The following is a 27,287-nucleotide window of genomic DNA, read 5'->3' as shown; positions in this document are numbered from 1 at the left end:
AGACAGATCTCCTAGAAGTGGGGTGCTGGAAAAGCACAGCTGGTCAGGCAGCATCCGAGGAGCAGGAGAGTTGATGTTTATGATGAAGAGCTTATGCTTGAAATGTCGACTCTCCTGAAACTTGGGTGCTGCCTGACCGGCTGTGCTTTTCCAGTGCCACACTTCTTCATTCTGCTCTCCAGGGTCTGCGGTCCTAATTTTCTCCTAGATCTCCTCAAAATCAGAGCTAGAGTATCAGTAAATCAGAGCTTGCCACCTGTAGCAGCAAAACATTGGATTCTTTCCAAATCCAGGTGTTTGAAAATTGCTGTTTTCTGTGAGTTTACAGAAGAAGGATTAACTGTATCTGTAACTTGTGAGAATAGCTGTTCACTCACTACTTGGCATCAAGCTGAGTTACAGGTGCATAGAGTTTGAAAGGTGCCATATACTTTATCCATGCATATAATAAAATCATAACTTAATTTTAAACTTACAAGCCAAGCAAAATGGAATAAATCTGAATGCTGGATTTGAGAAAAAATGACACTGCTTCCCTTCCATTGCTTCGTTTCTCTCACAGAAGGATGATTTTTGACCTATAGAGACCCCAGACTCCAGGACATATCATTTTCAGTGCCTATGTTCCCAAATACATTCAATTTAACACTTAATGCATTTGTTTACAAATGCTTTTATTAAGACTATGATTGTATTATTGGCCTCTCTATGCTTCCAGTCATGTTTATTGTCTTCCTTCTTGACTGAAATGAAAGTGGGATCTCAGCCAAAAGTAACAGCATGTTCCACATTCTCACTATACTTGGGGCAAAGAGACTTCTTCTGACTTTCTGATTGGATTTATAATCGATGGTCTCCTGTAGGGGAGGTGGTGGTTTAGTGGTATTATTGCCAGACCAATAACCCAGAAATCCAGATAATGTTCTGGGGACCTGGGTTCCACTCCTGCTAAGGCAGATGGTGGAATCTGGATCCAATAAAAAGCTGGAATTAAGAATCAAATACTGACTATGAAGCTGTTGTCAATTGCTTCACTAATGTCACTTAGAGAAGGAAACTGCCATCCTTACCTGGTCTTGGGCCTACATGGGACTCCAGACCCACAGCAATGTGGTTGACTTTTAGCTGTCCTCTGGGCAATTAGGGATGGGCATGCAACAGTAGTAGACTAAACAACTTTAAGGGCATTTTAATGGTCATTGGATAAATATATGGATGATAATGGAACAGTGTAGGTTGGATGGACTTCAGATTGGTTTCACAGATCGGTGCAACATTGAGGGCCGAGGAGCCAGTACTGCGCTGTAATGTTCTATGTTCTACTTCCACATTATGAGCATCATTGTAAGACAAATATCTTCATTCAAAAGTTTTAACTAAAACTCTTTCAAAAAGATCATAGAGGCCAATAATGGACTGGAAGATTTTCAAACTGATTATCGAATGCATGTAATACATCTAAGTTGCCTCAATGTATCCAGCTCTTCTAAGGGTTTTGAATTGGATGTTTTGAAGGGGCTCTCATAGAATGTTCTTAAAATGCATACGCTTTATGGTGCACCCTGAAATTAAATCAAAAGTCAAGTGCTGAAAGTGAGACCCCAATTAAAATCAAGTGCCACACAACTTCCAAATAATGACTGTCACAAGTATGAAAAAATCTAATTTTCCCTCCAAATCACACACCACCCTGATTTTAAGGATATCACCTTTCCACTCACTATTCCAGGGTCAGAGTCCTGGACTTCCATTCCTAACAGCACTGTAGATGGACTTACACCACATGGAATACAATGGTTTAAGGAGGTGTTCACCACCTTCTCAAGGATAATGAGGGAATGACAAAAATGCTGGCTTTGCTAGCAAAGGTTCCCTCTCATGAGTGAATAAAATGAACTCCAATTTAATGACACTTAGTATCCCATGTCATCTCTGTCTCGGCATTCTTCCCAGAACAGAAAATGCTGCCTGTGCTTTATAGTGGACATTCAGCAATGCTAGCCTTCAAAAGTCTCGCCACCATGACTCTAGCACTCCTGTGGTCACAAGTGACATGTCCAAAATATAAATAATATGGAAACACTGTTAATAATATTGCAAAGTCTTTCTACCTGCAATATACAGCCATACCTGCTGTAATAACGTGTGCCTGGTGTAGTTACAACCCCCCCTTTCGAAATAAAAATCTTTCTGCACAGCAGAAAGGCATGGAGTTTCAGAGATCACAGGGGGAGAGCTATAATTTAATTGATCTTACATCAGAAACCCTGCTAGCCTTCTTCATGTTTTCTGTATTTTCAATTGAGTCTGGGTCATAAATTACTACCAATCTATAAATCAACAAACGACTTGCAGAAGCAAACTGAAATACAACTTGCATTTACATTGCACCACATCACCTTGAGATATCTAAAAATATTTCACATTGAGGTTACCTGTTGAACTTGAATGATGCTTATTTACTTGGCAAATTTATCACCCACAGTGTATCAACAATGTGATGTTTTCAGCAAGAAGTTGAACACTCAGATGGCACTGATTTTGTTTTCGTTCATGGGCAACACTGGCTCAGACAGCATTTATTGCCCATCCCTAACTGCCCTGGAGATGGTAGTGGTGTGCTGCCTTCTTGAACTACTGTAAATCAAAGGGTAGGTCATCAGCAGTTAAGGGAGCTCCAGGCTTATACCCAGCTACAACAAAGGAACGATAACTTAATTCCAAGGCAGAATGGTGTGTGTCATGAAGGAGAACTTATTGGTGATTACGTTCACATGCAAGTGCTGTCCTTCTCCTTCCAGGTGGTACAGATTGTAGGTTTACAGGGTGCTGTCTAAGGAGGTTTGGTGAATTTCTGCAGTGTGTTTTGTAGATGGTACACACTGCTGCCATAGTGTGTTGGTAGTGAACAGTGTGAATTTTGAAGGTGGTGGCCAGGTGTCTATCAGGTAGACTGCTTCATCTGGATAGTTTCTAGCTTCTTGAGTGTTGTTGGAGCTGCACTCATCCAGACAAATGGGTAGTATTCCATCACACTCCTGACGTGTGCCTTGTAGGCTTTGGGGAGACAGGAGGTGCATTATTTGCTGCATGATTCCTAGCCTCTGACTTGACAGTATTGAAAAGGCTGGTCCTGTTCAGTTTCTAGTCAATTGTAATTTCCAGGATGTTGATAGCGGGGAAATTCAACAATTAAGGAAATAATAAGGAGTCTGAGAAAAAGGTCTTCGTTGCAAACTGTGCCATGGATATGCTACTTAAATTAGCAATGTAAGCGGGAGATTGTCTGAATCTTAATTGACAAGATCAGGGCATCCGAATAGGGCTTGAAGGTTGGTCTTTACAGTCCATTCTGAGATAAGGTAGCTCAGTCGATTTAAACCAAAATAGGATGCTAGTGATTTTCACTATTACATGTTGGGGCTCCGCATGGGAAAAGGCTTTGCTTTGTACTTATTAAAGAGACAAAAACAATAGACAAATAATGTGAATTATCATCAACATTTTGTAGCTCATCTGATGGATTGACATGATTATGCAGGATTTATTTATTGCATTGTGTTATGAAGATTAAAGACTATACATTTGCCAAAGGGTGTCTCCGTCCAGATGATTGATAGGCCAATATAAACTGAGCTATTACTAATAGGAGATCTTCCATCTCTAAACAACCATGACATTATTTTCATACGCGGTTTGCTTCCATTCAGCTCTTGGGCATGAATGATTTCAATTTGAAGCATTAATGACAGTGTGCGTGGAGATGCCTATGGTACAGGACGGTCCACCCTCTGAGCTAATGGAGATGCTGGGCAAATTTAAGTTTGCAAGTAACACAAAATGTCAAACCTAGCCCAGAGTGAAACTCTGCTCACCCTCCTGCTTCAAGGAGTCTGAGTGAAACAAACTCAGACAGTTGCAATCTTGTTAAAAGTGAGCATTGAATAATAGTATGAGACTTCCAGAAACTGGTGATTTCACTCGAGAAATTACCAGATTTCACTTTTGGCTGCAAGATGGAAATGCGACGGCAGTGATGAATGTTCTTTAATACAAGCGGCTGAATTTCTGGGTCAGGATCCCAGACTGGGTTGGCGTGTGATACCATCTTCAAGAAATGTAGAAACATGGAAGGTAGGAGCAGGAGTAGGCTATTCAGCCCTTCAAGCCTGCTCCACCATTCAATATGACTAGAGCTGATCACCCAACTTAGCCACATTCCTGATGAAGGGCTTTTGCCCAAAAGGTCAATTTTCCTGCACCTCAGAAGCTGCCTGACCTGCTGTGCTTTTCCAGCACCACACTCTCGACTCTGATCTCTAGCATCTGCAGTCCTCACTTTCCCCTCCAACTCAGTGTCCTGTCCCCACTTTCTCCCCATACTGTCTCATCCCTTTCGCCATTAATACTAAGTTGGTGGTCAGTGGCCAGATGGCATATTCACCATTTAAGTAATGATGGGCAGTGGGCTCCCAAGCTAGAAGGATTTAAGGCAGAAGGATTCAAGATAGAAGCTTCCAAGAAAACTGAAATTCACAATGTCGGAATTGAGTACAAAGAACTCCCACTCATTCAGCAGTACACACACCTATGACTCAGGAGGTTATATGTTTGAGGTGCTCTCCAGTTTACTATCCATGTGGCTCACCCAAATGCTAAGGTGCCAAGAGTTGACAACCCCACTGATGCCTCCAAGAATAATAAAATGTATCCACCTGGATGCAACTGTGGACAAATTGAGGAGAAAAATCATATGGTTGTTGAGACAGATATGGAAAAATTACTTGCATTTACATAGAACCTTTCTCAATCACAGGATGCACCAAAGCATTTACAATCAAGCCTTTCAAATGCAGTCAATGCTGTAGAGTGAGAATCAGAGAATCACAACAAACTACCACAGACCAGAAGGTGATAATGGCTAGATAATATATTTCTATTATGTTGAATGAAGGATGAACATTGGCACAAACACTGGACTAACTTCCCTTGTCTGTTTTGAATTAGCATCGTGAAATCTTTCACACCACCTTGGGGGAGCAGATTAGGCCTGGTTTAGCATCTCATCCGAATGACATCACCTCTGATTGTGCTACACTCCCTGGGTACGACCTGAGAGTGTCAGCCTGGATTGTTCCACTCAAGTGACTGGAGTAGGATTTGAACTCACAGCCTTCTGAAATGGAAGTGTTACCAAGTGAGCCATGGCTGACAAAAAATTATGATTGCTTTTTATTTTTTATGAACGTTCTGTGAGGTGAAGATTGAAAATAAAAAGGTCAGACAGGGCAGAGTGGGCTGGAAGATGGGTGAAATCTATAACCATGCACCCAACTGCCTTTGGGTGCAGACCAAACTCTCGGGCTACCCTGACATTCCACTCCCAAATGCCAATGAGCCTTGTTTGGACACAGGAGAGATTGGGAGCATTGAGGTGAAATTTGGGAGTTAACATCATTGGGGCCTCATAGAATCAAAAGCTCAAGTTTACAAATCCTTTCATTTCCTTGCTCCAACCCACAACCAACAAGAGAGCACCTGTGATGAAGATGCTATTGAATATGGCAGATCACCACAAAAATTTGTTCAGATTGTTAAGACGTTGAGATAAAAGTGAAGTGTTGAAGCAGGTAAATCAATAAATTTTCACAGACTTTGCCTCTTTTTGTTCTAGTTTTATTGAACTTGCCATCATAAAATGAAACCGCACAAAAGGAAGCCATTTAGCTCCTCCTGCCTTGTTCTGCTTTTGAAAGAGGCATCAAATCAGGGCCAGTCCTCATCAAAAACAAACATTTCTGGAGAAACTCAGCAGGTCAGGCAGCATCTGTGAGAAGAAAACAGAGCTAATGTTTTGAGCCTGATGACTCTGCATGCAGCCTTGGTTCTCTCCTCCTCCTGTCAAGGTACACGATCTCACATTATCTCTCAAAAAAAACTAAGCATAATCTCACATTGTCTCATAAAAGAATTAGCATAAGGAATATAATGGGGGAAGATGTGAGGTTATGCACTTTGGCAGGAAGAACAGAGAAGCTGAATATTAACTAAATGGAGAAAGGCAAGGGCACTACATCACAGAGAGACTTAAGAGCACTCAGGCAGATATCAGAAAAATGCTGACATCCACAATCAGCAGTTGCAATTTCGGCCTTTATTTCAAAGGGAATGGAGCATAAAAGTAGGGAGTTCTCGTTAAAACCAAAAAAAAAGCACTAGTTAGATCACATCTGGGCTAATGTGAGCAGTTTTGGCCCTCTTATCTCAGGAAAAATTGCATGGCACTAGAAGCAATCCAGAGAAGGTTGAGGGACTGTTAGGAGGACAGATTGAGTACATTAGACCTGCACACAATTAAGTTTAGAAAAATTAGAAGCAATCTTGTTGAAACAGACAAGATTCTTGAGGGGCTTGGAAGGGTAGATACAGAAAGGTTGTTTCCCCTTGAGGGAGGATCCAGGACTAGAGGATGTAATCTCAAAGTAAGAGGTCACCCATTTAAAATGGAGGTGAGGAAGAATTTCTTTTCTTAGAGGGTGGTGAATCTCTAGATTTTTTTAAAATTTCAGAGGACTGTTGGGGCTGGGTCATTAAGGATATGAAAGGCTGAGATATACAGATTTCGAATCAGTAGATGAATCAGGGTTATGAGGAAAAGGCAGTAAAGCCAAGTTGAAGATTATCAGAGCAGCCATAATTGCTTTGCATGGAATAAGAGACTCATTGGGCTGAATAACCAACTGCTGATTCTATATCTTTTTGTTTTATTGCCTACTCTTTTCTCTTCAAATATTTATTCAATATCCTTCAGAAAGTACTACTCAGTAAACATTCACTGCCCATTAAGGCAATCCATTCTAGATCACAATAACTTGATATTTTTATCTTATTCAAAGAAGAGGGATGATTTTAACCTATCCCATTGGCTGCAATGCAAGTGAGCCCGAACTGTATACTAACAATGTTTAATTGTAGCAGGTGGTGGATATTAACTAGGGGTGTTAGTTTAGGAGGGCTGTGGTTTTAATGTGTTACACTGCAAATAAATGTTTATACATTGGTTAAAGATTGGTTTCATTTCTACCCTTCATGAACTGACTTTCTGGAATACAACAGTGAATATGGGATGGATGTGCAATTTAATATCACGACTTAATTTGTTTATTGACTTAAAATTTCTCCACTGCCGATCAGTTTAGTCGGATTTCACTTCATAAAGTTGCATTACAGTTAAATCAATGAAAAAGGCAACAAACACATACTACAAAGTCTTGAGAAGAGCACCTTTCCTCTTCACAAATGGAACTGGGTTAGATCTTTAATTTTAAAGAGGGTGAACTGAGACAAAACAGTAAGAAACTTCCCAGTACTTTGATTGACAATTCGTTCTATGTCAAACTGCCATCCCATAACCAGATCCTGGGATATTCATTAAATATTGAGTTGCCAGGCATGATATTTCTATTAAAAAGCTGGACAGCAACAAAAGAAATGTTTGATTTAGCATAAGTGAATTAAAGTCGAGGAAAAATTATTTGAGTCTTAACATGGAAACACATCACTTTCTCCATAGCAACATGATATCAGTTTCATCAACATATTAGATGCAGGAATATTATTTGAACATATTGAGTACTGGCATCATAATATCAGCAAAATCTTTACACTAACATATCTTTCAATCATTTCTCTTCCATAAGGTTGATCCATGTGTTATAAGTTGCCACAAATACATTTGAAAAGCAATGTTGGAGGTGAAGAAAATTGGCCATTAAATGTTCTTTAAATGAATAAAATACTGTTTTTTTTTTACTTCATTATTTCCTTCAGGTTAATAAGCTTGTTGTCTTCACGTTGCTGTTTGCTGATCCAACACATAATGACACTGCTGCGTAAGACCTTAGGACACTGAAACAACCTGGCAATGATGCCATAGAGCTGCACATCACTGGGTATAAATGCCACAGACTAAGCAGAGTTAGGACACTGGAAGAACAGAACACCAGAACTCCTCACCCTCTGGAAAAAACACTGATATTGTAAGGTCTTGCACACATAAAATAGACGCTTTAGTTATTCTTGAATATAATTATAAATCAGAGCTGGAATATCTATGTTCACCATGTATTGCAGTATGAATGTATAATAAATGGTATTATTTTGAAAGGCTAAGATTGAAAACAGTCCTTCTCTTGATTTCTCTTTAACTAGTCTGCAAGGAATGCAAACTCATGGTGAGACATCAAGCCATATGACAAAAGAGTTACAACCCTCAAAGCGAGAAGTCCTGAATTGACCTTCGATCAAACCCTGTTCTGTTGGCACCAATGTGATCCACACTGGCCTTCTAGCCAATTGGTATCCTTTTTTTGAACCACCCAAACGTGCCTGAGTTGCTGTGGCAGTATATATTTTTACATTCATGTTGTAAACTGGAGCTATGGTTAGTGATAGTAGAGACTTTGATTTCTTAACCACCACATGGCTGACCAGTAATCTCTCTGCTCCTACCACCTGATATTGTTGGATTTTGCGAAGATCTATAATTGATACTCAGCTTATTTGACCATGTTATTGACACACTTTCCTTGGATATCAAGATCCTGGAATAGAACTTAAACCCACAGCTGCTGGTTTGGAGTCAGGAACATTTCCCACTGAGCCACAAGACCTCCAGACAGACATTTCTTAACCACTTATTAACTTGAAAAGCTACTTCCTGGCATATGTTCCAGATAGACTAGGATTTGTACAGGGAACTAATCTGCAATCAAGCAGTTTTATAAATATCTCCTTGCAAGTTTTGGGTTTATTTACAGTACTTTTGTTTTTTATATTAGCATGAAATTCACAAAGGATAAACCTGCATCTGGAACCCCTGTTGAATAAGCTGGTGCCCTGAATCCACACTCAGGCTGCATTAACATTATAACAGCAGTACTGATGAGAAGCAAAATCACTGCATCCTGATATTCCAGAATGGGGCAGAGATTCCTCTGGAATCTACTCAGCGAATGGCTGACCATCAAAAATAAGGAAAAGGTTTTGATATCAGGACCATATGTTTGCCAAGGACTGGATGGAGGAATTAGAGTAAAAGCTGCCCCCAAAAAATGTTGATGCCACACTTTCTCCATTTTGAAATGGTAAAAATCAGAATTAAGGTTATAGTTCACTCAAAGAAACCCTTCAGATGAACTAAGAACCTTTTCTTCACTAAGTCTGAGGAAACAGAAACATTTCCCAGCTCGCTGTTACACATTTTTCTGTCTTCGAGCCCAACAGAAGGACAATTATGACCTTCTGACTTTGGAATTTTGCCTTTACTATATTCCTAGCTGCAGCCACATTTGTCCCTTTTGTCTGTAACCTGAGCATCGTACATCTATAATTGTCCGGTCTAAATAAGCTACAATCACAATTCATGCAGACTTCAGCAGATGTTTGATCCAGAAACGGTGCACATTGATGCTCTACAGGCATTTAATCTCTGTGGCTTTTAGCTAATGGGACTGGCACTTAATGGCCATCAAATTGATGGTCCCAAAACCCAAATATACTTCCCCCCCAACCCACCACCACTACTGCCATATCCTTTAATTTAAAACCTATAGCTTATCTTATTTCTATAATTTATAGCCTTTTGATTTGAAGGGACTACTCTTGATCAGGATTGCAAGTTAAAAAAAAAGGTTTATAAATGTCACTCTCCACACTATTGTTGTCTCAAACTTCAGGGATTAGTTAGTGGTTGTTCCCTCTGGACCCATAAGAAAAACAAAGCAATCTTGAAGAGTACTTACTGAATACTGCTTTCTGGATCTGTATGCAATCTCTAATAATAGTCTGTAGCAAAAATAATCCAAGAACACTGTTGACGTGGACAAATTACATAAATTATATTTTGCATTTTGTATCTTCACATTGATTGAATGTCCCAGGGTGATTGCAGTCTTAAGTGCGTTTTGCAAATAATGCCTGTGGCATTCTGATGGGATTTATTGTGAGAACGCTAACAGTAATGTTCCTTTTTGCCATGGTTCAAATGTCATTACCATCAGTAACTACACCGGTGAGAAGAGAACAGGCCATAGGGCAATTTTAACTCCCTGGTGGAAATGGACAGTGATCCCAGTTGAATTTTAGCTGTGATTAGACACATTACAAACTTCTGGACTCAACATAAGATTCAATAATTTCACTTTAAAACCACTGCTCAACCTTTGTTTCAGACATCAGCTGATTGTATATACTTCGCTGTTCTTTTAAGCATTCCCAACTTCCATCCCTTCATGAAACTTCGCCTTTTTGCTTCATGAACTCGTTACATGCTCAAAGCACTTTTTAAAAAAATTACTCATGTGTTGTGTCTGGGGTAGCATTTATTGCCCATCCTTAACTGCCAAGAGGGCAGTTAATAGTCAACTATATTGCTGTAGGTCAGGAGTTATCATAGGTTAGTGCAAGTAAGGACGGTAGATTTCCATCCCTGAAGGACATTGGTGAATTAAATGGACTTTCACAACAATTGACAATGGTTAAATGGTCACTTATAGGTCAATTTGTTATCGACTTTATAATGCATTCAGATTTCACCATCTATCAAGTGTGAATTGAAACCCATGTCCTCATAACATTGACCTGCGTTTCCAGTCTAATCATATTACCACTAGGCTACCACCACCTCCCCTGACGTACTTGTGACATTTTCAATTCTGGTCCAAGGTCACTAGTATGAAAAGGTAACTCTAGTTGTCCCTTCACACATGCTGCTGGACCTGCTGGGTCGCTGAAGCATTTCAGGCCTGGAACTCCCCTGCTGACAACTGGAAGAAGGCCACTGGCAGAAAAGTTGGTCCTCCTCATTTTTTAAATCAGATCTTCATTAGCGTTTGCAAATCTAATGTAATTATTCCGCCCTGCACTGGAATTTTTAAAATCTACCTCACCTTCTCATCCTGTGATACGCAATTCCACAAAGATACTTTCGACATCCAGCTATACATACCGCAATGACTACATCATTGAATGGAAAAGCATTCATTGTTTTTGAATGCTTACCAAAGAATGCTTCGAAAGCAGGTAGCACATGTGGGTTGGGGGCTTTTGGAGTCTCTCTCGCTCTGCAGTTTATTCTCAGCTTATGTCCCTGCTGAAGACACTGGCAGCCCATTTGCAATTCAGCAGTCACAGAGTACGGGGAGGACTTGGTTGCCCTCAGGCTGATGCACTTGAGCGGTGGCAATCAAGTGAAAACCCAACCACAAGACCCAGGACAGCCATAATGAGAGGAGTCCTCTCACAGGCCAATGAATACAATTGGGGCGATGGGCAGAGGAAGAGGCAGCATGTAGGAACAGTGCTGCTCTTTGGAGCTAGGAGGCATCTGGTGGCTCAGAGAGGTTGGGTTACAGAAGGAAATCTGAATTACCTGCATCCAAACAGGACCTTACTTTGGCTGAAGCAGCATAGTTAGCCAGACAGGCTGAATTTCACAAATAGTACAGAAGGTTCGTCTGAAGAGACAGAGAGACTCTCTGCTCTTGATCACTGACTCTGATTTCATCCACTTAACTAATCAGAGGCTGTCAATGTACCAGCAAAAAAGACAGGAAGATTGGGAAGAGAGTGCATTCAATGTTATTTCTACGTGCCCTCATTGTGGTGATAGTAAAACTGTACTGGGAGCAATTAACACTGAGAGCCATGCATACCGTAAGAGAGACTATTTACTTTGCTGCATCAGTAAGGGACTTCCATCTGTGGCACAAAAGTCTAAAACCAGAACACTGCAACATGCAAGTCACCAAGTGGTAGACGGCACTGAAGAACAGAATGTACTCTGCTTAGGGGAAAAGGTAGTTCCACAAGAGAATTGCCAGTATGTAAATATCATGGTTAATGGTAGGAACAGGGATTTTAACTGAACACAGGAGTTGGGGTGTCTATTCTTTCAGAAATTACACCATGGCTGAAACCTGAATTTCTCTGAACCCCTTCAACTGATGGTGCAGGAGTTATTTTACTCAGTGGGCACGGACAGATGCACGCCATATTTCAATATAATCAGAGAGAGGTCACTGAAACTTTGGACATCATTTCTAATCAATATTTTGCTTCATTAAAAACAGAAGAGAAATGTGTGTAGCTTGGAATCTTCTTTATTTACCAGCTGCAGAAGAAATTCAAGTTCATTCAATATTGCAAAGAAATTACTACAGCAGCAGATCAGCATTCGGTGAAGAGACTACATTTGGAGGAAATAAAAGTTTTTTCCTTTCTCTTTGAGGTAGGCAAGTAGGAGTGGGAGAGAAGTACATTGAGGGCTAAAGTGACCAGCTGCCTAATGATATTCTAGAACTGAAATGAGAGAGGAAAGGGGAGAATGACAAGCAAAGTGTCACTGATATTAACGACTTATTGCAGTAAGAGGTCCTGAACCTTATCTTACTCTTTGAAGTTAAAAATCACACAACACCAGGTTATAGTCCAACAGCTTTAACTGGAAGCACTAGCTTTCGGAACGATGCCCCAGTTCAACACCGGCATCTCCAAATCATTACTCTTTGAAGATAGCACAGACGAGTTCAGTCCTGATGCCTTTGCTGTGAAGGATCAGCATGCTTTTCACAAAAGGGATAAAGATGCATATCAGTCAGTTCATTCTGTAGATGACAACAATGACAAGTGGTAATTACCACTTGATGCAAGAAAGCCATCATATGAAGAAATGCCAAAAGTATTCTCATGATAGCTGTTGTATACAAATGCCTAATGTTGTTGAATCGGTACTCAAGTCTTGAGATCAGAAAAATTCCAAGGTGCTTATTACAAATCTTAACAGTGCAGCAGGCATACAAGAAGTAATTGCTCTGAGTCTGAAACTTATCCTCACTACAGATGGTGATGACACATGACGTGATGACGTTTCTGACATGTTATTGCCTGACAAGGAGCAAACTCATACTGAAAAGAGAATCTGAGAAAAATCACTGTCTAGAGGAAGAGAAATTGCTATAGTATTAGCAGGAAAATCAGTATCCTCATATAATTCTCCTTTTCACATCACACTGAAACTTCCATTCTCATGTCTCCTGGCTGCAGGTAGCATATGCACATATTTAGCATAGGCACAATAGCTGGCATGGTGGCTCAGTGGTTAGTGCTGTTGCCTCACAGCATCAGGGACTCAAGTTCAATTCTAACCTCGGGTGACTGTCTGTGTGGAATTTATACATTTTCCCTATGTCTGTGTGGGTTTCCTTCCAAAGATGTGCAGGTTAGGTGGATTGGCCATGGGAAATGTAAGGGGTTGGGCCTGGGTGGGATACTGTTCAGAGGGTCAGTGTAGAGTTTATGGCCTGAATGGCCTGCTTCCACACTGTAGGGATGCTATGATATATCTTCAGTTCTTAGCATCCTCTCACTGTAATCTGAAATCCCCACCATTTGGCTTGAGGACCTCTGATGAGCTGCCCCCATTTTTCATCGACTGCCTGCCACATTTAATTAATCTGGGAACCTGCCTCCTTGCTAATTAAGAGGGTGTCCTGGTCACAACTTGAAATGAGAGATTGTTTCCTGGAGTGATCTCCAGATGTGGAACTTGTGTTTCCTGGTCCAGGAAGATTTTAACTGTCGGCATCAGAAATGAAAGAACTGTGCACTCATCCACTTTCCAGCCAGTCTCTCCTTACTCATTCTCACTTATTGCCTGCTGAAGTTCTGTTCTCACTCCAATCCCTAACAGAAGCAATGACTGAAACAGATTATAGTTTACAATCATGAGACATCTTGTACAGGGGAAATGTCTCAGATTCTCAACCTGCCAAACAAGATGGAAATATAATCTTTTGTTTCATTTTGATGTTTCTATTAAGTAGACATTTGACTCATTCAAGACTTTGAGAAGCGAATATATTTTCCCTCTTCAAATAAATAGAGTTGAAGGTTTTACCTTTCATGACACGACTTGGCTCATGGAAATCACTGAGGCGCCAAATAACTCGCTGCAGTCAATTCAGCACCACATTAAAACAAGATGAAAATCTGCAAAGAGTATAATTCATAATTATGTTTAATATTGCAGTGAAATCAAAAAACCTAATAACATCTGGAAACAAATATACTGGTCCTCACTTTGGAAGTGTACAATATGAGCTGGGCAATCGTGTGTGCCATTTGAGCTGAAAAATGTGTTGCTGGAAAAGCGCAGCAGGTCAGGCAGCATCCAAGAAGCAGGGGAATCGATGTTTCGGGCATAAGCCCTTCTTCAGGAATGAGCCTGTGTGTCATTTGGTGGTTCTACCCATTTTCCCTGTTGGGTTCTATTCTTCCTCCTGTCTTCTTATGATGTTCTATGTTATACAATATTTTCTGTCCAGGAGAACATGAGGGAGAGCTGTGCAGGACTCTGCCACATATGCATAGATAGAGACTGAAAAACCGCAGATGCTGGAATCCAAAGTCGACAGGCAGGAGGCTGGAAGAACACAGCAAGCCAGGCAGTATCAGGAGGTGGAGAAGTCAATGGTTTGGGTGGAACCCTTCTTCAGGACTGGGGGTGGGTGCGGGGGTCTTCTTCAAGGACCGTTCCCTCTGATAGTCCTTGGTCAACGCCACCCCCAACACCGAACCCCCAGGTATCGTCCACTGCAACCAGAAAAGATGCAAAACCTGCCAGTACACCACCTCCCTCACCTTTTGAACAATATGCTATTCCTCTCTGTCACCCAGACAGCCCTCCGCAGCACTACCTCTATTCCCCATTCCACTGCTCTAAACACCCCCCCCCCTTGCCAACGCAATAAAGTCAGTCCCCCTTGTCCTCAACCATCACCCCACCAGTCTCCACATCCAACGCATCATCCTCAAACATTTCCACCAACTCCAAATAGACACCACCATCAAGAACATTGTCCACTCCCCACCCCTCTGTGCCTTCTGCAAGGACCGTTCCCTCTGACAAAACTTGGTTCACGCCACTCCTGCCATCGAACCCCAAGGTACCTTCCCCTGCGACCAGGAAAGATGCAAAACCTGCAGGTTACACCAACCCTGTCACTTCCAGCCAGGGCTCCAAACAGTCCTTCCAGGTGAGACAAAAATTCAACTGCTTCTCTTCCAACCTAGTTTACTGCATCAGGTGCTCCCGATGTGGACATCGCTACATCGGGGAGACCGAATGTAAAGTTAGGAAATGGCTCACCGAGCATCGCAGCTGGGTCCACAGGGGCTGACTGGACCTCCCAGTCACCGCCCATTTCAGTTTTCCCCCCTTTCCAACATGACCATCCTTGGCCTCCTCCATTGCCAAAACAAACCACAGCTCCTCTTGGAGGAACAACACTTTATCTTCCACCTGGGCACCCTACAGCCTGGAGGACTCAACACTGAGTTCTCCAATTTCAAATGACCTCCCTCCCCATCCCCCGACTCCCTTCCCAGCTCCTCCTCCCCTTCCATCCCTCTCTGCCACCAACCGGATTCATTTCTCCCGTTGACCAACCAGGTCGTACACCCTACCTGTCTTCATCTATCCCCATTCACCACCCTGCCCCCACCACCCCCTTTATCTGCAGCTTACCCCCACACTCACCCTCAGCCCTGAGGAAGGGTTACACCCAAAATGTCAACTTCTGCAACCCCTGATGGTACCTGGCTTGCTGGGTTCTTCCAGCCTCCTGCTTGTCTACTCATGCATGGAGTCACCCATAGACAGAAAGGGTAGGATGGACCATATTTTAACTCCTCCTTCTTGTGAGGGAATCTCTTTTGTCTGTTACATAACCCAGTTATGATCCAGATATTATTTGTGTGAAATGTTGAGTGTACATTTGAAGCCTATTATTTTCTACCACAGCATACTCACAGGGTGAAATCTTCCCAGTTTTAGAATAAATTGGAAGGCAGGAGAGATTACAACAAGAGACAAGTGGCCTGTTAGGACCTACTTGAACTTCTGACAATCAGGCACTTAAGTAATTGAGTCATAGCGTCCCTACAGTGGAGAAAGAGGCCATTCAGCCCATCAAGGTCCTCCAAAGAGCATCCCTCCCAGACCTAGACCCCCTGCCCTATCCTGGTAACCCCACATTTACCATGACTAACCCACCTAGCCTGCACAACCCTGGACAATATGGGCAATTTAGCATGGGCAATCCACCCTAACCTGCACATCTTCAGACTATGGGAGGAAACCGGAGTAGCCGGAGAAAACTCATGTTGACATGAGGAGAATGTGCAACTCCATGCAGTCACCCGAGGCTGGAAGTGAACCTGAGTGCGTTGTGCTGTGAGGCAGCAGTGCTAACCACTGAACCACTATACCACTCATTGGTGGCCCACAGACTTTCTACTGGGAATAGGACCCCAATTGAGGAAGTACTGCCTGCCAAACGTTATGGTTCAATCAGAAGCTATCAATTCAAGCAGTTGGCAGTGCCACAAAGAGGGAAATAGGATGGTGCCAGGGCTATAGTACCCACTGGTCTCTAGGATGGAAGGGTGACCATGAAATAGATGGGTGGTACGATCTCACTGGGTAGGGGTTTATGGGTTCATCCTCAAATGGACAGCTTGCCCAGCCTGAATTACCTGTTGGATAGACTGATTCTACCTCATCACATCTGTAATATGAGAACCCAAGTAAGAATAGGCCTCTTGAGTGAAAATTTATCTATCACTTAAACACCTCAATTAATGTCAGAGTGGGAAGGTTAGATTAAGGTCCTCCTGTTTTTATGGGGAGGCAGAAAAGTGCTGGTATTCTGGGGCATCAGCCAATCACCTATTTAAATTTCCTACCTATCAGTTGGCTCACTGATAGGCCAGAAGATTCCACTTGCAACGAAAGTCTTACGATTGACCTCTCTGGTAAACATTGGTGCATTATAAATATGCTCCAAATCTCTCCACAATAATTATTTCAAAGTTTGGCACTGAATATTTACAAAAATGATCTATTTACAGGGAAGGTTGGTGACATGGTGGTATTGGCACTCGTCAGGTAATCCAGAGTCGAAGAGTGGGGTGCTGGAAAAGCACAGCCGGTCAGGAGCAGGAGAATCAACAATTCGAGCATAAGCCCTTCGTCAGGAATGAGGCTTATGACCCAAGGGGGCTGAGAGATAAACGGGTGAGGGGTGGGGCTAGGGGGAAGGTTCCTGGAAATGTGATAGGTCAATGAAGTTAGGGGTGAAAGCGATAGGTCGGAGAAGAGGGTGGAGTGGATAGGTGGGAAGGACGATTGACAGGTAGGACGGGTCAAGAGGGTGGTGCTGAGTTGGAAGGTTGGATCTGGGATAAGGTGGGGGGAGGGGAAATGAGGAAACTGGTGAAATCCACATTGATCCCTTGTGGTTGGAGGGTCCCAAGGTGGAGGTTGAGGCGTTTCATCCAGGTGTCAGGTGGTAAGGGTTTAGCGGTGGAGGAGGCCCAGGGCCTGCATGTCTTTGGCAGAGTGTTCAGCCACGGGGAAGTGGGGTTGTTTCGTGCATATGTTCTGGAGATGTTCTCCGAAACATTCCGCAAGTTGACGTCCTGTCTCCCCAGTTTAGAGGAAACCACATCGGGAGCAACGGACACAGTAGATGATGTGTGTGGAAGTACAGGTAAATCTCTGGTGGATGTGGAAGGATCCTTTGGGACCTCGGATGAAGGTGACCTGAACAGAACCCCACTGGTCTTCACCTTCCATCCCATCAACCTCGTGATACATCACATCATCCTCCGCCATTTCCACCACCTACAAACAGACCCCACCACCAAGGGAATATTTCCCTCCCCACCCCTATCTGTGTTCTGTAAAGACCATTTCCTCTGCGGCTACCTTGTCAGGACCATGCCCCCCCCCCCCCCCATGATCCCGCTCCACACCCCCCCCCCCTTTCTGGCACCTTCCCTACCACCGCATGAATTGCAAAACCTGTGCCCACACCTCCCCCCCTCACCTTCATCCAAGGCCCCAAAGGATCCTTCCGCATCCATTGGAGATTTACTTGTACTTCCACATATGTCATCTACTATGTCCATTGCTCTCGATGTGCTCTCCTCTACATTGGGGAGACAGGATGCCAACTTGTGGAATGTTTCAGAGAACATCTCCAGGACACATGAACGAAACAACCACACTGCACCATGGCCAAACACTTTAACTCTAAAGGACTTTAAAGGATTGGACACTCTGGAGGCAGGAAACAGTTTCCGCTGATGGGTGAGTGCCGAACCAGAGGACACAGCTTAAAAATACGGGGTAGACCATTTAGGACAGAGATGAGGAGAAATGTCTTCACCCAGAGAATGGTGGCTGTGTGGAATGCTCTGCCCCAGAGGCAGTGGAGGCCCAGTCTCGGGATTCATTTAAGAAAGAGTTGGATAGAGCTCTCAAGGATAATGGAATCAAGGGTTATGGAGATAAGGCAGGAACAGGATACTGATTAAGGATGATCAGCCATGATCATATTGAATGGTGGTGCAGGTTCAAAGGGCAGAATGGCCTACTCCTGCACCTATTGTCTATTGTCTCCCCCTCCCACTCCGCCAAGGGCATGCAGGTCCTGAACCTCCTCCACTGCCAAACTTTTACCAACCGACACCTGGAGGAGGAACGCCTCATATTCCGCTTTGGGACCCTCCAATCACATAGGATCAATGTGGATTTCACCAGTTTTCTCATTTCCCCTCCCCCCACCTTATCCCAGATCCAACCTTCCAACTCAGCCCCACCCTCACGACCTTTTCCATCTTCCTTTCCACCTGTCCGCTCCATCCTTTTCTCTGACCTGTCACCATTACCCTCACCTTCATCTACTTATCGCATTCTCAATGACCTTCCCCCCAGCCCCACCCCCTCCCATTTATCTCTCAGTCCCCTTGGTCCACAAGTCTCATTCCTAATGAAGAGCTTATCCTGAAATGTTGATTCTCCTGCTCCTCAGATGCTGCCTGACCTGCTGTGCTTTTCCAGCATCATTGTCTTCGGCTCTGATCTCCAGCGTCTGCAGTCCTCACCTTCTCCTAAGTCAGCCAGAGACCCAGGTTAAGATTCTGGGTGGAAGGGCTCAAACCCCACATGAAAATGAGCAGAAATTTAATTCAATCCATTAATCTGGAACTTAAAGTTATTTCCAGCAATATTGATCATGAAACCAGCCCTCCAATGTTGTTGTAAGAAGTCGTTCATGTCCTCCAATGAAGATTTGCTATACTTTCCCCCAGTCTGCCCTACATGTAAAATCAGACCACGGCATAATGGTTGACTCTTAATTGTATCATGAACTCTCAAGGAAAATCTATATCTCTGAATTAGTCATATGCTTGAAGGATTATGACCTGTACGGACAGTTACCCAGGGGAGTTAGAGAAACTAAAACCTACTCTAATTCCTGGTTAACCATGAATTCCTCACCCCACCCCCCGCCACCACCCCGATTAAACATTTCCAATGACCCCTACCCACCCCCCTCCAATTCAACCTGACCTAACAGCCATCTCTACCCATCAGCTCCCAGACTCGAGCCACTAAAACCCAGGGTCTTCACCCCCTCCAATACCTCTTCCTCCCCACCCCCAGCTTGGTCTCCCTGATCTGACACAGCATCCCTCCTGACACAACGTCATTTCAAATCACACCCTGACCTGACCCCAACCCTGATACACCTCTGATCCCACTCAACTGCTCTGAAACCCACCCTAGCCTCTCACCCAATTAGCTGCTGCATTATCCCTCACCTAGCTATCACCCTCCTTCCTCACCCAATTAACTGACATGCTCACTTTCTCCCTATAGCTTGTCAAAATGCTTTTGGGTCCTTTAACCCTTGGAATCCAGCAATTCCTGCTTTCACAAAGGGGGTGCAGCTTGGCCTCTATTGTGCAGCGCTGGCAGATTCCCAGATCAGCTCCACATTTTTCAAAAAGCCAAATCCGATGTTCAGGCCAAAAATGTGGTGTTCCATGATAGGGGCAATCCTTGGGAGATTTGGCTTAAAACAGGCTTTGCACAGACCTGACTCCCTTCAGTTCCCCAGTGGGTTAGTTGACCTGTTAAAGAAATTCAAGAAGGAGCAACTTTGAAATCCTGAGCTGAGTAGTCAGGTCTGGGAGGTGTGAGAAAATTTACAAATCAGTTGTTTCAGATTGGAATGAACCTGTGCGATACTCTAGGTCAAGTGGTATGCTGTGGTCACCTTGAAGCATTTACCTCTCAAGTAAGAACAATGTCACTTTACTGTTTCTAAGTACTGAAAGCTATCACATACAAATGGATTCAGGTCAGGATGGGAGATATCAGAGGCCAGTTATAAAATATGTAACTCCTGGTGACATATTGAGACAGCTTTTCCTTTTGTTCAACTTCATCTTTTCATTAACATGCTCAGCCCGCTTCCTCTTTTGACAGGATTGTTCATTATTATTATTATTATCATTATTATTATTGTCCTAGCTTTAGTGTCCTCATTCCTTTCAAGTTACAGTTTGTGATTTAGCTAATTTCATGTGTGTGTGTGTGTGCCTGTCTGTCTGTCTGTGTCGGCAAGTATGTGTGCATATATTGCGTGGATGTGTGTGTGTGGGTCTGTGTGTGTATACATGTATGTGTGTGTATACGTGTGTGTGCTTGTGTCTATGTCCATTGGGGTCTTTGTATCTGTGTGTGTATTAACACATGAGTGAGTGGGTCTGTGTGTGTGTGGATATGCATGTGTGTGGCTTTGTGTGTTTGTGTGTGAGTGTGTATGTGTCTGAGTGTGTGCGTGTCTGTGTGCTGGTGTGTGTGTGTGTCATGAAAATCCAAAGCAGGTCAGGGCTAATTAGAACTGCTACTCTTAGTGCATCTAATCTGTCTGGCATTCAAATCTTTGCATCATTGTTTGACATTGGATGCCCATTGGAACAATAAACCACTGAAGGAATTTGTAATGTGGTGGTGAGAAAACTGGGTTTTGTTGCACAAGTTGCTTGAAGGAAGAACATCATCTGCCTAAAGAATCTGGTTAAATGGTGCACCTTCAAGTTCAATGCAGGGGTTGTTCATGAATAGAGTTTTCCAACAGAAGGACGAATCCACATTGTGCACATGCAGTATGTTATTTATCAGGCCAGTATGAAGATCAGGATGGGAGATGAGCTGACACTGAAATACATTTCACAGAGTGCTGCATTTATCAGTTACACAGGGTCTGCAATGGATCTCAGTGTCAAACATCAAATCTGGCAGAGATAACATGAACCTCCTGACATCAAAGGAGATCTCAGGCGTTATGGTTTTGTCCTTTTTATTCTGTTATTAGGAAATGGAAGTGACTTAAAATGGTTGTTCATTGGAAGGAAATTCTTTCATAAGCATTTTGCTAAAAGTGTGGAATGATGAACACAGATGGGAAACAATATGGGAATCGCTAGGCTGACACAGAGCCCTGACCTGATATCGACCCTTAATTCTTTATCTGTTGAAAACAATATTAAATGAATTACTGCCAATCTCTAAACTAATTGTTTAGTTCCATCGAAATTCAGAGTTGCAGGAACCAGCTGTGGTCAGTGGTAGCTTTGGCATTTTTGAGTCAGGAAGTTGTGGACTCAAGTCCCACTCTGGAGAGGTGAGTATAAAATCTGGGCTGGCACAGCAGTGCAGTATCAAGATGTTAAACTACTGCCCCAGTGTTCTTCTCAAAGGAATAAATGATCCCACAGAAGTCTTTGATGAAGAACAAAGATCAAAGCACGCAGAAGCTTTCTGTTCACAAACTGGCTATCATACTTTCTTCACTACAACAATGAATACAACTCAAGAGTATTTCATTGTTTGCAAAACATTTTGACATATGCAGAGATTGGGAAATGCAGGACTTTTTTTATTTTTTAAATTACATAATATTTTTTACTGTAGGAAAGGAGAAAGCACTTCGAGATTATAAGAGATGATCTTGGTTGCAGCATGAGCATAACATGATTATTAAACGAAGATTATATTTAAATGCTGATATATTTCACCAAAAAGTTGCACTACAGCAGTGATCAACCTTCAAAAGGACTTTATTGACTATAAGGTGTTTGATAGATCCTGAGGTTCTGACAGCTGCTGCATGATTGTAAGTTATTTCTTTCTTATTTTTCCATCAAAATGTCATTTACAAATAACTCGTAGATCTTTGTGCCTTTTTACATGATGCACAGGAAAAAAGAAACTTTAGAAACCTCACAAATATTGAATTAAGAATATGAAAATTACTTACATGTGCCCTGAAGGAATTTTTATTGGGCATCACTGTGTATGAATCATTCAATAGCAGTTTCACACTCCATCCAAAATATTAGCACAGTTGAAAGCTCTACATTTTCTTACTCCTTCAACATCTTCATTCACCTAAAGATTGACAAAATAATACATTTGGTTATTCTGGTGAACACAAGCAAACACAAGCTTATTTGGCATTAGGCAGAGATTGTCACATTGTCAACATCCATTGCTTTAATACTGAATAAACAGTGGTTGTTCATCAAATCCATACAGCCTATTTCTGAACTACATGACAATAATGCGAAAGATCTGCCTGACTGACTCTAGGGTTTTGGTATCAATAGAACCCAAGCTAGATGGTGAGACAGAAGCCAAGACATGTAGCTTTTCCTTGTGGAAAGAGTTTATTGACTTCTTCAGTTTCACAGCTCCCAGTTTCAAAACTGCTGACTTTTTATAACTAGGTGCTTTTATTCAACTTGGTCAGACTTGCTATGGGCCACCTCTGGACCAGGTAGGACTTGAACCTAAATTTTCTGTTTGAGAGGGAGAGACATTACCACATCAGCCTTCTATTTATATTCATCTTTTCTTTATGTCCAAAAGCGTTCTCTCACACAATTGAACAGCTTTTGCTGCCAAATCACTGTAATATGTTTCACTATTAAAAAACCAAAGCCCAACAACGGCACCTTTATTTATATGTACTCAAGGTCACCTGTTTCTCTTCACCTTAATAGTGACTTTAAAATATGACTGACTAGGCATTAACATGACATGCTATCAACTCAAATAGCTTCTCTACAAATGTGGATTTTAATGAAATGCGGAGATTACACTTGTTTCTGTCTGTAGCATATTTCATTCATATTGCTCTGAAATGTTGACTCCATACTTCAGTTCCAGTTGCCAGCTCTTTCAATAACTTTGCTCTTCTCTGAGTCTGTGCCCAGGCTTAACCCATCAAGTACAGTGAGAATCAATCATAAGCAGACTCATATGATTAAATCCTGAAAAGAAAATGCATGTTAAAGAATGTTACACATTTAACTCAGCTACTGAAAGAGAGAGGTAGAAAAATAAACACAATTGCCACAGAGTTGTACAGAGTTGGCTGCATATTTCATTTCATTGGGTGAGGAAATCATTTTCTAACTTCAATAATGATTGGCAAGGTTAAACCATGCAAATCATTATCCTCCAATCAGCACAGTTCTGTGCTACTTTAAAGACACACAGACTCTCTCGGGGATCTGGGGTGGAGGGTGTTGCACGCAGCAGTCCCCTGCAACCGCAGATTGCGGTGGTTCACGGACTCCCAGCCCAACTGCTTGTTCTGTGGCGCTGTGGAGTCTGTGGACCATGTATATATTGGGTGTGGGCGTTTGCACTCCCTTTTTGATTTTCTTAAAAACCTTCTCCTCTGTTTCTGGCTGCACTTCAGTCCCACGCTCCTGATCTTCGGGCACCCGGTACGGAGGAGGGAGGGCAGGTCCGAGGACCTCCTCGTGGGTCTGCTCCTGGGCCTGGCCAAACTAGCCATCAACAGGTCCAGGCAGCGGGCCGTGGAGGGGGTCGTTAGGGCCGACTGCCTGCCCCTCTTCCGGGGTTACGTTAGAGCCCGGGTGTCCTTGGAGAAGGAGCACGCGGTGTCCACCAACACCCTGGAGTCGTTCAGGGAGAGGTGGGCGCCGCAGGGAGTGGAGTGCATCATTTCTCCCTCCAACTCTATTTTGATTTAGTCCCTACCCTCCCCTTCACTGTTTTGCTCACACAGCATTGCCCTGTGGGCAGTGCTTGTCACTGGCCACTCGGGTGTCTTTCCTATCTTCCTGGTGGTAGAAATTGAATAACGAAAAAAGAAAAAAAAAGAAGAAAAAAGAAAAAAAAAAGAAAAAAATAGAAAGACACACAGACTACTTATTGCTAAGTAATATTGATTCAGGTCAGGATTTAATAAATTATTAGGCAGAAAACATTGCAGCAAAAATATCCTTTCCCACTTGGAAAGAAGCAGAGAAATCACATTTTAAAGATACTTATTTGTGAGGCTGTAGGTCAGAAACCAAGACTTCCTTTCTGCTAGAAGCAATAGTGTTACTAAGATGATTTGTAATGATTAGATTGCAAACTCCAATATTAAAAAGACCCAGCAGTTTCAAATGAGTCTGAGTTCTCCTACATAGACTTATTCCAACATGATTGGTGAAAGGCTGTTGACTTTCTGTGGAGGAGAATCGAGATGTTCTCGGAGGGTAATGTCAAGCACCTTTCTGGGCCTGAAAGGCCTAGTTGAGAACTGCACCATTTCCGAATGAGTGGCTGCAGTGCTACTGACTAACAGCAAAGGCAGTGTTCGAGGCAGAAGAACAGATATTGCATTCCTAAAGAGGAGAGAAGATTCATCCTCCGAGGTGCCATTGCAACTCCCCCTGGAGCAGCACCTCAGCAATCTTTGTAATTTGTTGGGGTCTGGTTTTGGGATTGTGATGGTCTGTAAGCTGCTTTACACACGAGCATGGTAGCAAGCTGCCTTTACACAACAGCAACGTGCACTTCAACTGCAGCACTCCAGTGATGAGTACTCATGCTGCAATGGGCGCTATGATAATGAGCCATCTGATGGTTAGGCCCACAAACATACTGACTGGACCATCACTTCCACATCAGAAAGGATGGAATCCAGAATTAGCACAATGCACTCTGCCAAGTTGATGGTGGACTCCTGCATGCTCCTTGAAATGATCTGCAGGACTTCCTAAGCATTTTGTTATACAAATCCCTCAACAGTAAACGTGTATTTGGAGCACACATATGAGCCCGCTTGCAGTGGCCGCCATGTGTGGCCTTGCCCTAAGGGATGTGCTGCACCTGCAGCCCAGGTATGTCTGACTGAGTACTGATTGTGCCTCTGATCTACTCTTCAAGGTACACACAGTGTCAGTGTGAGAGCTGCTGGCTCTGAGCCTACAATCAAATGATGGTGTCATGTCTTTACTATCACTCTCACACCTCCTCCACTGTCTAGGCAGCTGTACCTCTTGTACATCTGAAAGGCGAAAGATACAAAGATAAGATTGCGGTATGGGAGAGTCAATGGGTGATAAGAGATACATTCTTGCAGCATTTTCATCTTGTAAATCAGAGGAGAGTGTGGGCTGGGGGATTAATGAGATGTGAGAAGGATTGTCATGTTCCAAGGTTTCATCCCCACTACTGATCACTGACGTGGCAACGGGTGACTCAATAATGGCTAACACCATTTCCTTCATGATGGTCAGAAAGTGCTGGTGTGCTTTCCCTCTACCCTTGCCCCCTCCCTATTTAACTCTTAAGATCTCTGGATCTGTGCCAATCTGTTCTGCAGGTAAAAGGCAAGTGTATCAGTGAGTGATGTGCAATGAGGTTGGCTAATGTGGCTGTCAATGGCCAAATAGTTGGCAGTATGTGCAAGCTGGAAGCTGTAGGGGTGAGGATGTGGGAGGATGAAGTGAAGAATGCCAATATCAATACAAGGCTGATGGTTAGAGATTGTGGCACAGTGTGAGATGGCAATTGTAATGAGTTATGATTCCTGGTAATTGGCAGGATGTGACATTTGAAAAAATATTTACTGACTTTGACTGCTCACATGAGGTCCCTGAACTTGGGGCGACACCACCTGCAGATGTCTGAGCATTACCCCTGGCGTTCACCTCTCCAGTTTGTACCTGGAGGGCCTCTGAGTGCCCCTTGTGGACACAGGACACCCCTTTCACATTGTACCTCCTCCAACCAGGTCTCCGTGTGCAGGAGCTAAAACCATTGGAGTCCTGTCTCTCACATACCATACCACTGTTCAGTGTTTTGCAAGTCGGATTCACTTCCTCACTTGTCAGCCAGCTCCTGCTCCAGCCATAATTCACAGCCCCTTTCGGAACAGATTAACCTTATGATATTAAATGGTGTTAGGGTGTAATGGCTGTCGGCCCCCTAATATTGTATCCAGCCACCACCTCCACTGTGGGTGATGGATATACACAACAGTAAATTCAACTGAGCAAGTATCATACAGTTGGGGTTCTAGTCACATTGCATTGAACAGGCATGGGCTAGTGACCACCTCATGATCCCCTCATTTATTTTCGGAGGTCTATTCAATTTTGCTCTTTTGCAGTTTCCCAGGCTTAGGAACATTTACTTGGAACATTATACCACTTTGCCTTTCCCCATAATTCTGGATTCCCTTGCTGATTAAAACCTGCTTTGAATGTACCAAATGACCCAGCCTCCACTGCCCTCCGTGATTAAAATTTCCAGATTCATTCCTCTCCGAGAGAAGAAATTCCCATCTGTGTCCAACTTGGGCCACTCCTTCCTCTGTAATTACACCCTCTGCTCCGAGAACAATGAAAAGTCTGGAACTATCACTGTTGATAGTCAGTGTGTGGATTGGAAGTTCACACTGGGGCTGCTTAGTAAAACAGATCAGACTTGCCATGGACTTCGGGGGCATGGGGGCCTCCTGTTTTAGCATCCTGTGCCCAAGCAATGCCCCCCACCAAAGCCACATGGGAAGATGCTGGTTGCTTTCATAAGTGACAATATCTCCAACACTCCCCAGAGCATGATTAATGTTGGCAGTCATTGGGGTAATCTTCGAAGAAGCCATCACTGAAATAACTCCACAGAGGCTGGTATCCCATCACCAAGTCACCCTGTATTTACACGTGGAAAGTCCTTGCCACTAATCCGGCTTCCTCAGTGCCAGATCTCAGAGTGAACAGAACCTTTGATGCTCCTGTTAAAGCTGTCAGCGAGGGCTCCTGAATTTGACCAAATTAACAGCCCTAATCAGGGAGCTCATTTTCTATGCAGTCCACCTGGCTGACCTTGTTACACTTGCTACAATTGCCCCCAGTGGTGTTGCTGGAGCTGAGTTGCTGCTGGCAAGTCGTCTGAGTGATTGGCAGCTTCTGAAGGCAGGATGCCTTTCCTTAAAGGACTGAGGTCATCAAGTAAATGCCTGAACCACGCCCAGGGCAGGAAGAAGCACACTCGTCCT

The 27,287-nt window shown here is 43.1% G+C and overlaps 1 protein-coding gene across 5 annotated transcripts in view; it reads right to left on the bottom strand.

The window, feature by feature from the left end:
- LOC140482861 (muscarinic acetylcholine receptor M3-like) overlaps positions 1-27,287 on the bottom strand; it is a 664,163-nt gene that overhangs the window by 98,868 nt on the left and 538,008 nt on the right. For all 5 annotated transcript variants that reach the window (XM_072580567.1, XM_072580569.1, XM_072580568.1 and 2 more), the window contains 2 exons: positions 22,239-22,369; positions 13,958-14,049 (listed from right to left, as the gene is read on the bottom strand). The gene's annotated coding sequence lies outside the window, so the exon portion shown is untranslated. The remainder of the gene's footprint in view (positions 1-13,957; positions 14,050-22,238; positions 22,370-27,287) is intronic.

The sequence above is a fragment of the Chiloscyllium punctatum genome, chromosome 11, assembly GCF_047496795.1.
Source record: "Chiloscyllium punctatum isolate Juve2018m chromosome 11, sChiPun1.3, whole genome shotgun sequence".
Lineage (NCBI taxonomy): Eukaryota > Metazoa > Chordata > Chondrichthyes > Orectolobiformes > Hemiscylliidae > Chiloscyllium > Chiloscyllium punctatum.
Note: the sequence above shows the minus strand (reverse complement) of the source record. Positions and strands in the feature narration are given on the sequence as shown.